The sequence below is a fragment of the Falco cherrug genome, chromosome 8, assembly GCF_023634085.1.
Source record: "Falco cherrug isolate bFalChe1 chromosome 8, bFalChe1.pri, whole genome shotgun sequence".
Taxonomy (NCBI): Eukaryota; Metazoa; Chordata; class Aves; order Falconiformes; family Falconidae; genus Falco; species Falco cherrug.
Genome location: NC_073704.1, coordinates 41,475,659 through 41,490,559, shown reverse-complemented (window position 1 = coordinate 41,490,559; position 14,901 = coordinate 41,475,659). Strand labels below are relative to the sequence as shown.

Sequence of the window (14,901 nt, the reverse complement as noted above, 5' to 3'; positions counted from 1 at the left end):
AAAAGACCTGTCACGTCTCCTGAAAGACTGCAATGCCAGAGTGACATTTCCTTAAAGAAGCACTTGCTACTTTTGAGATCCATGTGTCTTATTTAAAAAACAAAACAAAACAAAAAAGAAAACGATGTGTAGGAAAAATAAATAGTGTTACTAGCAAATAACTCATCGTTTAAGACAACTTTTAGGCTTACATCTTCATCTGGCCACACTGGAGACTGGAGCATAAAACCCAGATGAAAACAGATGATATTCATCAGCTGAGTGTGAGCTCAGGGCGGCCGGTGAGTCAGTACCTGCAGCCCACTGGGGTCGGATGGGGACATACTCCCACCGGGAGAGGAGATGAATTTAGCAGTCTGTGTATCCGGAGGAGCTGTGGCTCTCGCTTGGCTCTCACTTGGCTTCGGTTCGGCTCTCAGGAGGCTCCTGTAAACAAACACACACATTCCTGTTTTGTTGCACATCTACAACAGAAAAGCAGCTGTAGAGCCAGGCCAGGCTAACGCTGGGGCAGTTCCTTCTCCAGTGCACAACATTTCTGTTGTGGCTTCTTCCCTCGCTGGTGGGTGTTCATGGGATACATGACTTCTACCCAATTTAATCCAAAGTAACTCATTTCTTATCCTTTGGGCTTCTACCCTTCAATCTGCTGCAGTTACTGATGAAAGGACCTTTTCCATCCCTCTCTTTTAAACTAAGAGTGTAGCGAAATCACATGTAGATACTTTACCATTTTCATCTACCATTAGAGGATGGGAGTCTTCCCTGATTGCTGCAGCAGGCTGCCTGAAGAGAACCAGACAGTTTGGCTAAGAGAAAATAAATAATTCATTACAAATTTTAATTAAGATTTTAAAAAACAAACAAACCAACAGAAAAAATGAGTCAAAACTGCACAACAATTCAGAATTGACAGCACCTGGTCTGGTTGTACTTACTTTTTCCTTAGCTATAGCGAGCTGTGGAACATCTGCTGGAAACAAGTCCCTTTTTCTGCTTCTCCTAACACAGCTTTCCTTTGTCTCCTGACACCCATTACTGACCTTTAAAGAAATCTCCTAAAAGTAACTCAGTTAAGAAGAAATACTACCTCTAAAGGCAGCAGCCACTGCTGCTGGAGCATTACATTAAAGCCATTTTTCAGGTGTATTTCCCCCCTCGTTACTGCTACTACCTTTGTAACAGGAGCAGTATGGATCAGGACCTGCTACACAGAGTACTTTAAAAAAGAAAAATAATGATCTGTACGAAATAGGGGAAAAACAAAGTTCTGTTATCTTTGCACAGGTGAAATCGTTTCATACTCCTTAAATTCCTGACATGGTGGAGGAGGAAGCACATTGCATGCCAAGCGATATACGCACAGATGGCAGCGCTGTCGCTTGGCCCAAAGCGCGCAGAAGAAGGGTGGATCTCCTCCAAGGTAGAAGGTATGGCTGACAGTCACAACTCGTCCTTGATCAAGATATAAGCAGCAGGCTGTGCATGGTGCATATGGAGCTGCACAGCCTATTCCTGAGCCGTGCTCCAGGAACAGCTTGATATTTCCTGGCAAGCTCAAGGGTACCAGAATACAGAGATGGTCCGTGTCGGGTCACGTCTTGACTAACAACTACCGATGCGATCTGCTTCTCGGGCTGGACAGGAGCAGCTGAGCAGGGGCCACCTCCCGCAGAGGGTTCCACCAGCAAGACTTTGTCCCATCCGACTTCTCCTGCCATAAACCCGAGGAGCACAAGAGGGAGCCAGATGCTTTGGAGCTGAAAACCCAAAGTCTCTGCTGGGGTCCTGCCCAAAGGCACCCGGTGGAAGGAGGAGATGCCAGAAGCAGGTCCTGCTTTGCCCCTTAGCCGGTGGAAGCAGAGCCCAGATCACATTTGCTTGGAGCAGATGTTGGGAGTGGTTGCTTCCAGTCTTTCATCGCTCACGAGGTGCTCTTACTTCACCTTCTTTCAAGTTTATAGGAAAACGGGTAAGGAAATTGAGCACTTACTGATTTCACACTGAAATTACAGATGGCTAAGATGACCAGAAGCCCAAGCACTGCTGTAGTTAATCCCTTCTTAAACACTATTACTGCAGCCTGCAGAGCCCTGAACCAGGCCAGCACAACACGGCACCACGCATGGCAGATCACCTTGGTGTGCCCAGGAGCTGGCGGGGACAGCCACCCCATTACCGCTGCCCTGAGACAGAAGGGAGTTACCAGAAGGAGGAGGCGGCAAAACCCAGCAGTTCTGCTCGCTGGGGGTGATTCTCCCTGCTAACCCCCATCCCTGAAAGGTGAGGACCTCCTGTGGAAAGCTGTGCTTGAATCCTGGCTTGCCTGCACTGCTCTTGGGCTTCTGGTCTCCTCCAGATCTCACCACGTATAAGAGCTTTGGTGGAGAGACACCACCAGCTTGCAGCCACTGCTCCATTGAGGAATTTAATCCTTCCTGCACGTAAGAATAACCCATCCCACCTCCTCTTGTCGTGGCTGGGACTGAAGTCAGTGGGCAACACTGGGATACAGCCATGGGTTTGATTTTCAGTTAAGACACCCTTAAAAAAAATTACAAAATCTTCACTTCCATTTTGGCATGGATTCTGACAAATTTTTCCTAGTAGTATGATAAAAGCAACATCTCTCCTTGGTGTTGCAAATAGATGTGCTCTGCCTGCCCTGCACACGGGGACTTATTTTGCAGAAACTCACCATTTTTACCATTGTCTGGGTGCTTCTGTCTATTAGCAGATAGCTCTTGTGCAGATACAGCCAGTTCTTAACAACAGGGAAGTTTTAATGCACACAGTAAACACCCCCATGAGTACTTTCCCCCACCCCCCGTCCAAGTTATATGAACGCTTCCCCCATGAGTTAAGGGATTTGGCATTTCTCTCAGGCATACTTTACATTTTCCAAACTTTCTGAATAACACATTGAGAGACTTAAGCATCTGCACTGCCAAACCAAATGAGAGAAGAAACGATTTTGCAGGCTCATTAATGCCTAGCACTGACAGGCCTGGAGGGGCTGCAATTTTATTTACATAGGGTAGAGACAGGCCTTTAGGGGAGTGCAGTATTATTTACATAGAGAAGAGATGTTCCTTCAGGGGTGGGGTCTCATTTAGATGCAAAAGGGACAGGAATGGAGAGCACAGTCTTACAGAGATATGGTTTTACCTGTGCTTCCAAAAACACACTTAAAACCAGTCATAAATGCTGTTCTTGGTAGCAGCTGGAGTATTTCACCCACACGTGGAGCCGTTAAGAGTTCAACTACATCAGCTATCCCACTGCTGGCAGAGCCCCTGAGAACAAACGGGAGTGAATCAGCTGCAAAGGAAAGAAACAGAGAACTTAAAGATGGAAAGATTAAGAAAACCCACAGAACAACAGTGTGTATAACAACCCAAAGTCTCCTGAAGTCAAAACCAAAATAACTGCATTTATCTAGTCGTGGGCTTGATGCTATTTGCAGAGCTATCCCCTGCCCCCCCAGTGTGTCTAACCAACATGCTCTGAGGTTGCCCCGCCACATCGCAGCCTGCCCACACCACCCACCTCCCCTCAGTCCCTCTCCCCGACCAATGTGGTCTGGTCTTCACCACCCCGGAGTCATCCTCCCAGCCTCCTCGAGAGCTGATGATTAATCGAAGCCAGCTGCTTGGCTCCTGCTCCTTCTTCCCACACCACTTTGCATTCCTCTTGGAGCACACGTGCTGCCCCAGAGCTGCTCTTGGTTGGCTTCCTCGCGCGCGCAGCAGTGATGCTGCAGGAACAAGGCCAGCTTTCATAGCGCTCCTCTGTGGGCTGAGCCGTGTGGGTACCAGCTGTCCGCAGTGGTGAGCTCCCTGTGCAATGTCATCAGCTGCAGAGTCACGGATTTAAAGTCTTGCTGATTTGGGGCCAGTGTTATGTTTTTAGCTTTTTGTGTCGTGTTCTCGGCTTTTTAATGTGGGTAACCTTGAAGAGCCTCCAGACTTGCAGTGCTGCCATAGGAATCACGTAAGGAATATCTAATCAAACAAAATATCCTCAAGAATTCTATTTAACTTAGCACAATTTAGATGCCTGGTGTTAAGTCAGTTGCCTGAATTAACTTTGTAGTTTTTGGGGATAGCAAGCCTCCTTGGAAGAGTAATTTACTCTGCTTTGGAACAGGTGATGTGCAGTGCTGCCTACAGACAGCAGCCGCAGCCTTTCTTACTGTACAGGGTGCCTAGAGCAGAGTGTAGATGACAAATGTAGGTAGTCTTGGATTCTTGTTGCATATTTTAAGGAAGTCCTTTGCCTCTACTTAACTGTCTGCTTTGTTGTCCAGTTGGGACTAAAGGGCTCGCAGTGCCTCTCCTGCAAGAGCCCTCGCTCAGCCTTGCTTGCCACGCGCATCCAGTATCACCCAGGTCAGCCCTTGTGTTTACAGTTTCCATACAGTGTATTTGCTGGGATTGTGGGCTGGTTCATGCATTCCTGCTTAGCATTCTTCCAAGTCTCCCGGTATTTAGAGATAAAGGAAAACCTTCACACATCTTTCAGATCTCTTTCAACTCTAGGTCAAGAGCTGAATGCAGATATACAGCCTAGGTGAGGCATGATTTAGTTTCCCGAGCATTTCAGGTGCCTGGAGCCTGCAATTGCCCTGGTATCTGATAACAGACCTTCCCAGTCAGGTGTCAGGTGCCTGTGCTCCTGACCTCTTTTGCTTGGGGATGAATTCTGCATGCTGAGAGTGCCACCAAGCTGGAGCTTTAAAAACGAGCATGCTGGAGGCCTTGCAAGTGAGCTGCACTTGGTTTGCTTGGCACCTCTGCCTGAGCCCATCAACTCTTGAGTTCTTATCTTCATGTCAACTGACGCTTATCCTGCCTCTATATTAGCCAGTCCCAAGGCACATCCATCACCACTCTGGAGCTTTGCACAAATACAAACAAAAGTAAATAAATACCTGGGTCACAGCACTAAAGAGTTAAGAAAGCCGTGTTCTTCCCCAGGGGAGAGCCTATTGCAACTTGTAAACACTTGCTGTCTATTTCCAGGTGGTAATTAAAACAGCTTCCCCTCACCAAGTCGGTATTACATCAAGAGGCTGACAATTTCCTGGAGAAAACAGCTGTGTTTCCACTAATGAGCCTCAAGATCAGCAAAACGCAATGCCTGTGCACAGTTGTAGCTGCAGCTTTGGCACGTGAGACCCGAAGACCCTTTGATAATTCTTACTGGTATTTCGTAGAGGGTTTTGTTTCTCCTACTGTTGTTATGCCAACTTGCAAAAGTCTGCTCATCATGCTGTGAAGTTTTTTCTTTTAAATATTTACTGTGGGCTGTTGCTAATTCAATCAGGTGATGGTGACACATGGAATGGGCTCTGTTAGGAGCGGGCAAATAAACCAAAGCAGGAGAGGGAGGAGTGTAGGGCAGTGTGTTTCTGGGTTGCTGGAAGAAACGTGTTTTTATATCGTGCAGTTCAATGAAACATAGATTTTTTTTTCATGGGGTGAATTAATTTTTGCACGTCTGGAGCAGGCATGGGAGTTTGAGAAATGGTTTCATTCCCTTCACGTGGCATATTCATGCTTTCACAAATTACTTTGCAAAATCACTGGTGTTCTTTGATAGGGAAGCTGGGCAAAATAAAGCAGAATTGTCAAATATTGCTCCTAAGTGGCCTCTGCAGATTCGTCACAACCATAAAAGGCTGGCAACAGCTAAAAGTGAAGAGATAAAATAGTGATGTTCATTAATCTTAATGGTTATATCAGTGAGTAGATATTAGTAGTCCTGCTATTGGGCTACATAGATCTGGTTTGCACATCCATGTGTGGTGTTGCTAATGGCTAGTTTATGAATTGTGTTCTGCACTGAATTTATACTTGAATTTGTGCTGTTGTATGAATAGGCAATAAATATAGGTATGGCAGGAGCATGGTGACAGCAGCAGATTAAGAGCAAAAGTCCATCCTTCCTGACTCTAGACTGCTGCTGAGGTCAGCCCAAGTTTCCCATCACCTTGAAAGGAGTTGGGACTTCAGGACATGTGGGCACTCAGGGCAGCACGTGAGGCCATGCAGAGCTGTGTCAAACACAGGTAGATCATGTGAAAAAGGTCTCCCCATCTCATGGGCCAGCTGCTTGCTGCTGGCTTGTACTGGTCCCAGCTGCACAATGATGGGGTGCATCTCCCAGGAGGGCGCAGGTTGCCAGGGATGCAGCTGGATTCCTGAAAATGAGGTCTTATGTGAATTCTTGGGGCTTGGTCACATTGAAGCAAGCAGGAAGACTCATGCTTTCATTTTTACCTGATGTGGATTGACTTGGCACCTCCACCAGTACCTCCTTGCTCCCTTGGGAGACTGCTCTGAAAATAATCTCTGTCACCTCTGTTTCTTGGTCTGTTTATCAGTAGTTTCCCACTGCCCTCATGGTGGAGGAGCCAAACCCCCTCGGCTCAAGCAAATCTGCTGCCTAGAGGAGGTTTGGGAGAGGCTGAGTTTTGCCTGTCCCAGGTTGCATGGAGGAACGATGCCAGACTGCCTGTTTGTGGTGGATCTGCAAAGGCAGAGGCACCCAGTGATGGCAGGTTTTGTATTAACTGCTCTTAGTATGGGCACTGCTCATAAGGCATGTGCTAAGGCTGTGTTCCATACCAGTACCAGTTCACCGCCGCTCAGGAAACCAGCTGTACATGTTTCATATATTAAAATATTTCCATAGATTACTAAAGGGAGGACTCTTTTCTTCTGGGCAAGATTCAACCACAGCTGAATAGATCAGTCCCGCTTTTGGCCCCTTTGGGAGAGCGTAGCAGGGAAAGCTTGTGCTCGTTGCGTTAAAAATGAGTATTTTCACTATCTAGACAGAAGCCTTCAATCTCCAGGGCCATCAGTCTGTACCCCTGACAAAGACTGAATGAAAGGCAAAACATAATTACTTACATATTACTCCATCTGACATCTTAAATATTAAGACATCTATCTAGTCTAAAATCATTCATATAAATGTGTTTGTGGCACCTTAGGCTTAGGAAATTTTCGATAGATGAAGTGATAATGTTCTTTGGTTCATTTGGGCTCCTGGTGTAATAGGATTTGGTTTTCCTCAGGTGCAGGGGGTTTGCTACAGCCTCATGCTGTGAAGTTTTAGTTCCACCTGCCATGAGCTTTATGCTATTTCTGTTTGCCTTTGGAGGTATTTTCCATGATAGTCCAGCACATTAACATGAAATTTGAGGCAATGCATCCATTTTTTGAAAAGTAAGCATTATGTAAAATGACTATAAATGCCATGTGTTTTCATAACTGTCAAAGTATTGTAATTCCGTTGTTACTTTATGGATTGAAAAATTGAGGCAAAGAGGGCAAACGCTTGCCTAAGGGTACACATTCAATAGCAAAATAAAAATTGACAATAACACACTAAGGTCAGGCCAGAGAAATATTAACACTTTGTGAGCCTCAAGCACTTGGGAAGCGTGGGACAGGAGACCCCACACCACGTTTATGTTCCTAAAGCCCTCCGCGTCAAGCTCTCTGCCTTTTGAAGGTGTGTATTTGCAGCCCTTTAACTGACAAGCAGATTAAAAAGCCTGAAAATGAAAAGAATTGAAAATTATGAAAATAAGGACTGCTGAGAATCTCTTGTATGTGCAGGAATTGACATTGGCATGAGAACAACAGTAGGGGATATATCATGGCTCATGATAATGCCTGAGCTGGAAAGCGGTGTCATGTAGAGGAATGAAGCTGGGTTAATTATCATTGATAATATACAGCTGTGGGCTGGCTTCAGGGGTGGTGGGTTGGCTGATGTAGATAAGGTGCAGCTGTGGCTTGTTCTGGTAAGTGATTGAGAGCCAATGAAAAGAGAGCAGCCGAGGAAGAAGTAGGGAGAGGAAAGAGTGGGTTCTGGGTGAGATGAGAAGGCAGTAGAGGGGCTGGCATGAAGAGTGTGTTGGTATGAGATGGTAAAAGACCTTGTTGCAGTTTGCTAGTTTGGAGAGTGCTGCGACAATGACCTGCTGGTGTTGAAGCTGGCTGAGTGTGAGCGGGGACACTTGTACAGATTTACCAGGTGCTGAATTTGTGTGTTCACATTCAGACTTTTCCTGATCCTCTCTCCGTAATCAGCTCTGTGCTTTTGCAGTCCATGCTTTGGGCCATTCACAGAGCTGGAAAAAACTTGGTGAAAATTGCATAAATTGAAGAGAAAGAAGAATTTTGAAAACTCTTCCCTAGACAAAGAAGTAAAACTGACTTAGCAAGCAAGACTTCTTCTTGTTTAGGGAAAATAACTGCTATGTTTGACATGGTCCCTTGTGAAATCTGTTTTTATGCAGTACGCTATATATGCCATTCCCAAAACTTGCATGTTTTGTAGCCAAATCACAGAGCATGTTGGTTTATTTTGTGTAATAAACCATGTTTCTGCTCTTCTTTGCCTGAAAAAAAGAATTAACTCCAAAAAAAAGAAAACAGGGGAATTGAATATTAGAAAGTGGAGGTGTGAAAACTTAGGGGACATGGGAATAATTAAAATTATTTTACTACCCACTGGTACTTAATGTGAGCTACACTTCAAACATACACCATTTAAATTACCTCTGTAGCTGTCAGTAGTTTCACGGTGCCTGTGGAAGCTGTGCGGAGCTCGCTACATCGGCCTCTCATAGCCCTGAATCCGGGGGATTTGTTCATCTTCCAGACCACAGAAAAGGGCTGTCCTGTGCGCTAATGAGACTCTCTGGCATTTCAGGGTGAGTGGCTGGAGTCCCGGGGTCCCTGAGTATCACAACTCGGGTGCGGGGCTCTTTTTAAGTCCGATTTCAGCCGCTGCTTGCCATGGAGGCCATAAGGTCAGAAAAGCGACCTGCCATCAGCTAGGGTGGGGGTTGTACATCTGTCTAGGTATTTGTGTTTGATCAGCGTCACAGGGGCTGTAGCAATAGGGGAAGCTGGGGATGGCCCATCTCAGCTCTATAATGTCATTTTAAAAGCTATTATTTTGATGAATTAGATGGCAGCTAATGAGGTAAGCAATAGGCTTTCACTCCTGGCTCTTCCCCGCTGGGGATGGTGATGGTCTAAGGACTTTGCAGGCAGGAAGCAGGAGCATGGATACATACACCTGGGGCACCATGTCCTCTGGGTATCATTCCCGGTGCCCTTCCCAATGTGACATCCCGAGGCTTCAGGACCCCCTATACACAGCTTTACAGAGCCTGGACGTAGTGAGCTCATGTATAAAGCCAAGAAACATGTCTTTTTTTTTCTTTTTTTTTTAACCTCCCCATCAAGAAATGCTAGAAAACAACATTAATAGCACTTCCCAGATTTGTTAGCTGCCACGCTCCTTACTTTCATCTCTGGCAATAAGCAGCTCATTAAACAAATCAAAGGAGTTTTTATGAAACTGCCTTCATCCTGTGAGCCGTGCTTCACCCAGATGCACACACAGCGTGTCCCTGCTGGGGCACTGCGGGTGCCCTACAGACAACAGTGCTGGCACAGGGAACAGGACCATGGGCTTTGTGCCTGGGAATATGTGCTTCAGCTGAATAACTTCAGGAGTGGGGTTTCCAGTAGGTCCCATGGTTATGCTCAGGTACTACCAGCTGGCCTGGTTTTCCTCTGTTTGCCAGGACGTATCTGTCCTGATAGCCTGTGCCGCTAATGAGAGCAGGTAAGTGGTTTGCAAGAGCTGTCCTTATTGGGGTGAGACCCATGTGAAAGGCAGAAGCAGAAGCAAAGGGAAGCAGGGCTCGCTGTTCCCCATCTCGAGTTACCCTTAGCCCGTACAGGAAGCGCTGGTCCGTGGGTGATCTTATACGCCATATGTTCTGCGGTATGTGCTACAGCAGAGAGGCACAAAAGGGTGTGTTTATATTGTAACTGTTTTGTTTTTATTGTTCTTTAAGGTTTATTTTGATTTTTTTTTAATAATGCATTTATATTTTCCTCCATGGTGCTTACCTTTAGAGTTGAAGCTGTTAACTGTAGCCAGATATTTGGCAGCGATGCATCGTTTTGTACACTCACAAAGACCACTAACGTTTGCTCAGAGATCGTTGCCACATTAATGAATTGCAGGACGTGTATGCATGGGTAAACACAGCCTCAGCTCAGCCATAAGGTGGGAACCAAGATGTTCCAAAGAGCTCTACGAGTCACTGGCGCCCTTTGCTGATACCAGAGCACGGCTGGTCCCAGAGCACATGGTGAGTGGCAGCATCTGAGGGGTTTTAGTTTGCTGCACGTACTATAACACGGTACGGTCACCAATCAGGCTCCTGCGAAGGAATGGGTGCCATGTGAGTTTGCACGGGTAGCTTGGAGCTGCCCATGCATGGAGATACGCCCGGGTGTGCTAGGGGAGGGCTCTGCTGAGCCATGGGGTGAGGAGCCAGCCCTGCCACCTTACGCCCATCACCCTTTATGGGGCTGGGATTCCCAAATCCCAGGGGAGAACCACGGAGTATAGATGGCATAGCACCCTGCTGGTGTACGAAACCATGGCAACACCATTTTAAGCATTTGTAGGCTGTTTAATTTGGCCTAAATGCTTTACAGGCTTTTTTTCCTTCAGCTATTTTTATTTTTATGTGGATTTTAATAGACTAATCTAAGTGAGATCTTTGTCCCTCCCTGCAATTGCCCCTTAAAGGCAGCCTTATGATGTACTTACTGTTAGACGTTTCTTGCTAAAAAGCTTTGGGTAGAAAATAGCTTGGCTTGCCAGAGCATCAGATCGCCTGCATGGCATTTTGTTTTTAACCTTTGAAATTGGTTTAAAAAAGCTCAGACTAAGACAAGGGCTCTGGCTGGTGCCAGTGGTGAGGACTCGATGCTTCATTTTTGTGGGAGCCTGCAGGTCCCCCCCTGCCCTTAATCACAGCAAAACTGGTGTGATACTCAAGTCGACTAATTGTCGCTATTAAAGGAAGAACAAGAAAGCTCAGACAGTTAATATGGGAGATGGCTTTTGACTTCTGCAGAGGCATATTTTTTTTTTTAAGATTACCTTCAAGAACAAGAGAGCCCATTTAATTTCAAATTTAATGACTTTCCACCATACCTAATTCTGCCATTTCCAAGTACATTAGCTACATGATCTCCAGATTGTTAGAAAGATGTCGTCAGATACCAGACTGAATGTCAGACATAAAAGCTTAATAAGTGACGTGCTTTACATTTTTGGTGCAATCGAATATAAAAGCATCCACTCAGTTAAAATTACCAGAGGTAATTTCAACAGAGCTGTCAAGTCTTTTTTCCTAGAAATTGAAGTTTTTCCTAATGTGCTTTTACTGAGATTGAGAGAAGTCATTTCTGATGTAATTTCTTTGTATGCAGGTATTATCGGAGAGAGGTGAAGCTTGACATTTTTCTGAGAAAGTATTTCTCTGGTCGTCCTTAGCAGAATGCTGCTGGAGATGCCCCCCCCCAGTTCAGATTGGGTCTGAACGTGTGGAGCTGAGAGCTGAGGCTACTTGGGGCATGCTGAAACCCATATATTCTGTTAAATGATAGATCTCTCTCTTTTTTTTTTCCTTTCTTTTTTCTTTCTTTCTTTCTTTTTTTTCTCCTGTAGAGGTGTGACAGCAAGGAACTGCAGTCCCTGCCTGAAATAGTCCCAGATGGGTGGCATGGAGCACTCCCAAAGCTGCCTTTTGAAGGCAAATGAGTCATCGGTGGGACCTGTGCTGTAACTCTGCAAACCTGCTCAGGTTTACCATGGGATGTGGTGGAGGAAGGTCTGAACTACTTTGTATCTACAGAAGAGAAAGGGGGGGGGGGGGGGGGGAAATCAGTGCTTTCAGCTCTTTATTACTATCAACTCTTCATTATTATTGCAGAGTCAGGCATGGGAAAAAGTTATTAGTGCTGAGTTTAGGATAACAGAAAAATGTCATTTCCATGTTAACAGGCTGCAGTTGAGTCTGCAAATGCTCACTCAGCCCTGACAAAACAGGTGCTTAACCCGAAGTACTTTGCTTAAGCACTTTGCTGGTTTGGGGGCTTTATCAGTATTGACTTTTAAACCAGATGATGAGCCAACCTGAGAGCCACTCAGCTGCCATTGTGGCCTCCAAAAAGGCCTTTCTTTTCAATGGGTGTAGCTTTTTGAGATGCTAATGATCTTTTAAAGTCCACTGTTGAATGTTGCTGGGTCCCTCTGAGCCCCAACTATCCTTTCAAACAGTAATAGATGCTTCATCATCTCCAGATGTTTGTTTTGCTCTTTTAAAGAAGGGATGGGGTGAAACTGTTGTTGTTGTGTTTTGGTTTTGTTTTTTTGTAGTTTTGGCTCTGAGGAACCTGCGTTTGGACTGCCCAAAAGCTTGGAGGGAACAGGGATGGGAGGGATGGGGGTGAGCATCAGGGAGAGCTGGTGCGCTGCTAGAGATGGCGAAGCAGGAGGAATTGGGGGCAGCTCCTGAACCCCAAAGCCTTGCAGGAAATGTGGGACAAGGCTCCATCCTCTCCTCAGCACTTGGCAGCACAAGATGAACCAGGAATGGGGGAGGGGGAGAAGAGTGATGGATGGTCCAAGGGGTCCCTGCTTTTGTGCTTGGGGTGATGCATGTGCCCCAGGCCCCCTTCCCAGGGTGGCAATGTCTCTGCACGCTGTGAGAAACCCACCCTGCAATGTGACACGGGGTGGCCAGCGGCTGTGGATTTAATGGGTGGATTACGCACGTGTTGCCCATGAGGGACCCTCGGGAAGCAGGGACAGGCACTCCTTCAAGGGCTGGATCCTCAGCAGGCACTTAGGGCAGTGCGTAGCCCATGGGAGCCATTGAAATGAGAGGTCAGGACACAGCACCTTTTCAGACTGCTTTGTGCTCTGCAGCTTTCCAGAGCCAGCTGGTCCTTCTGCTTGGCTGTCGTTGAAGGTTTCTGTGGTGATGTTGATGTGTCCCAAGAACTTGCATTCCACCTCAGCTGTGATATCGGTGTATTGTTCTAAAGGGCAAAACACTTGCTAAGATTTGATAATACACTCATCCACATACCTTCTAATTCCTCCCAAAGCACAATGCTTGCATTCTTTTTTTTTTTTTTTTTTCCCAAACAGTAATCAGGCCATGTGGTTTTCCCAGTTTGTCAGGGAACTCGGCAATCTATGTAATCCCATCTTTCCTTGGATTATATCTCGTTTTCCCTTGGATTATATCTCGTTGTCCTGCTCCTTCCCCTTCAAATACGACTGGCAGTGATGGGGATTGTCCTTTCTCAGCTGCATGGGAGAGCACTTGGGTGCTGCTTGTCTGCTCAAGCCCCTGTTTCACCCTTGACCTGAGACAGGGTCTGGAGGACAGACTCTCATCTCCCCCTTCTCCAAAAGCTGCTGCATCTATCCCTTATTTCAGTGCTCTTTTTCTCTTCCAGGGCTGCCTTAACTGTTGCCTTCCCTCCTGCAGCAGACGTGTTGTGGGCTTGCAGCTCAGCACAGCCCACGTGCGCTGCAGGGACCTTTTTACTGCCTGACTGAGCCCATCACCAATAGCCAGGATGAAATCACTCTGCTTTTTATTTCATCATTACAAGCCCATAACCAGCTTTTAGGGCAAAGGGAGTATTTTCCTCTAAATAGTTGTAAACATTAGCAGAATGCACTTTAAAAGCAAGAGAAGAGTGAAAAAGCACAAACCCAGACCTTTGTCCCTCATGCAGGAAGAGTCCTACCCCAACACTGCACCTTGTTCCCTTTATGAGGTCTCTGAACAAAGAGGTTAAAGCATAAAACTCTTCAAAATGCAATGTTTATGTGCCATTGGGAGCAAGGAAATAAAACCCTGGGTGTGCTCTGACCTATAGTTTGGAGACAGAGGAAAAAGAGGAAAATCTGAATCACAGCAAAGAGCCTTTTCCCATATGGTTTGGTTCAAGGAGTGAAAAACTGTACCCGGGTGTGCCAGCTTGGCTTTTCTCGCTGACCCTGGCTGTCCTTGTGTTCTGCCATCTGAGGGTTCTGGTGCTCTTCCAGCTCTAATCACACAAGGCACACACATGGCCTTGCAAATAGATTTTCCCTGTTTTTCCTTACCAAAAGGGACTTCACAAGAAAAGCAGAGGTACATTTGATAAGGTTTTGTTAAATTCAGTATTTTCAGGGGAGAAAAATATTGTGTGGAAGCCTTTCTGCCAAGGGCAAGCTCTTCCCTCCAACCATCGCAACAAGGACCCACTGGGCACGTGCCTTCCCGAGGGGTGGCTGTTCCTGATGGGTGAGTCAGCAGCCCAGAGCAGCATCTCCCTGGTTCTCCATGTTGTACAGCTATCTTGGCTGTGCAATGGAGGTCATTCTTTCATGACATTTATCTTCTGCCTTGCTGTTTCTTCTCTTCATTGCTATTGCCTTCCAGCTCATGCATGTAGTAAGAAGTTGTAGATGACCAAGACCATAACCTGTTCCGGTTCAGCTGTGGTTTGATTTCCAAAGAGCCAACCAAGGCCGCTGAACTAAGATTATTTCCTTTTTTGCAACCCTGCTTGTCCAGTGTAATCCATTACTTTCTCTTCATGAAGATGAGAAGATGGGTGAAGTTCAGCTGTGGGTGTGCTCCAGGACAGAGAATACTTGTGGGCTTTGGTGGTCTCTTGGGAGAGGCCAGGAAGGGACCTGTGGGCAAGGTGAGGCCTTGAGGCTCTGCTGTTCCTCCCTGAAGGGGGAAAACAAGAGATTTATGAAAGAAACTGGGTAAGTTTTGGATGGTGGATTCTGTCTGGGCCTCCCATGTCTTGGCCTTACACATTCTGTGTGCCTCTACTCTCTCTCTGGGCCACCATATCTCCAGCAGGTCTCTCCTTCTCCTTGGAACTACCAGAAATTTTGGTCTTGTAAATTCTCTGGCCCTCACAAAGTCTGCACTCATCTTCCTTTCAGCCTTCAACACGTTTTGGCCTCCATCTCTCT

At 46.3% G+C, this 14,901-nt stretch overlaps 1 long non-coding RNA gene across 1 annotated transcript; it reads left to right on the top strand.

Annotated features, from left to right (window-relative positions):
* Positions 1 to 1,121: 1,121 nt before the first annotated feature.
* Positions 1,122 to 12,322, top strand: LOC129736707 (uncharacterized). The gene is made up of 3 exons (XR_008733726.1): positions 1,122 to 1,972; positions 2,083 to 2,283; positions 5,025 to 12,322. It is a non-coding gene; the product is annotated as an uncharacterized LOC129736707 (long non-coding RNA).
* The last annotated feature ends 2,579 nt before the right edge of the window (positions 12,323 to 14,901 follow it).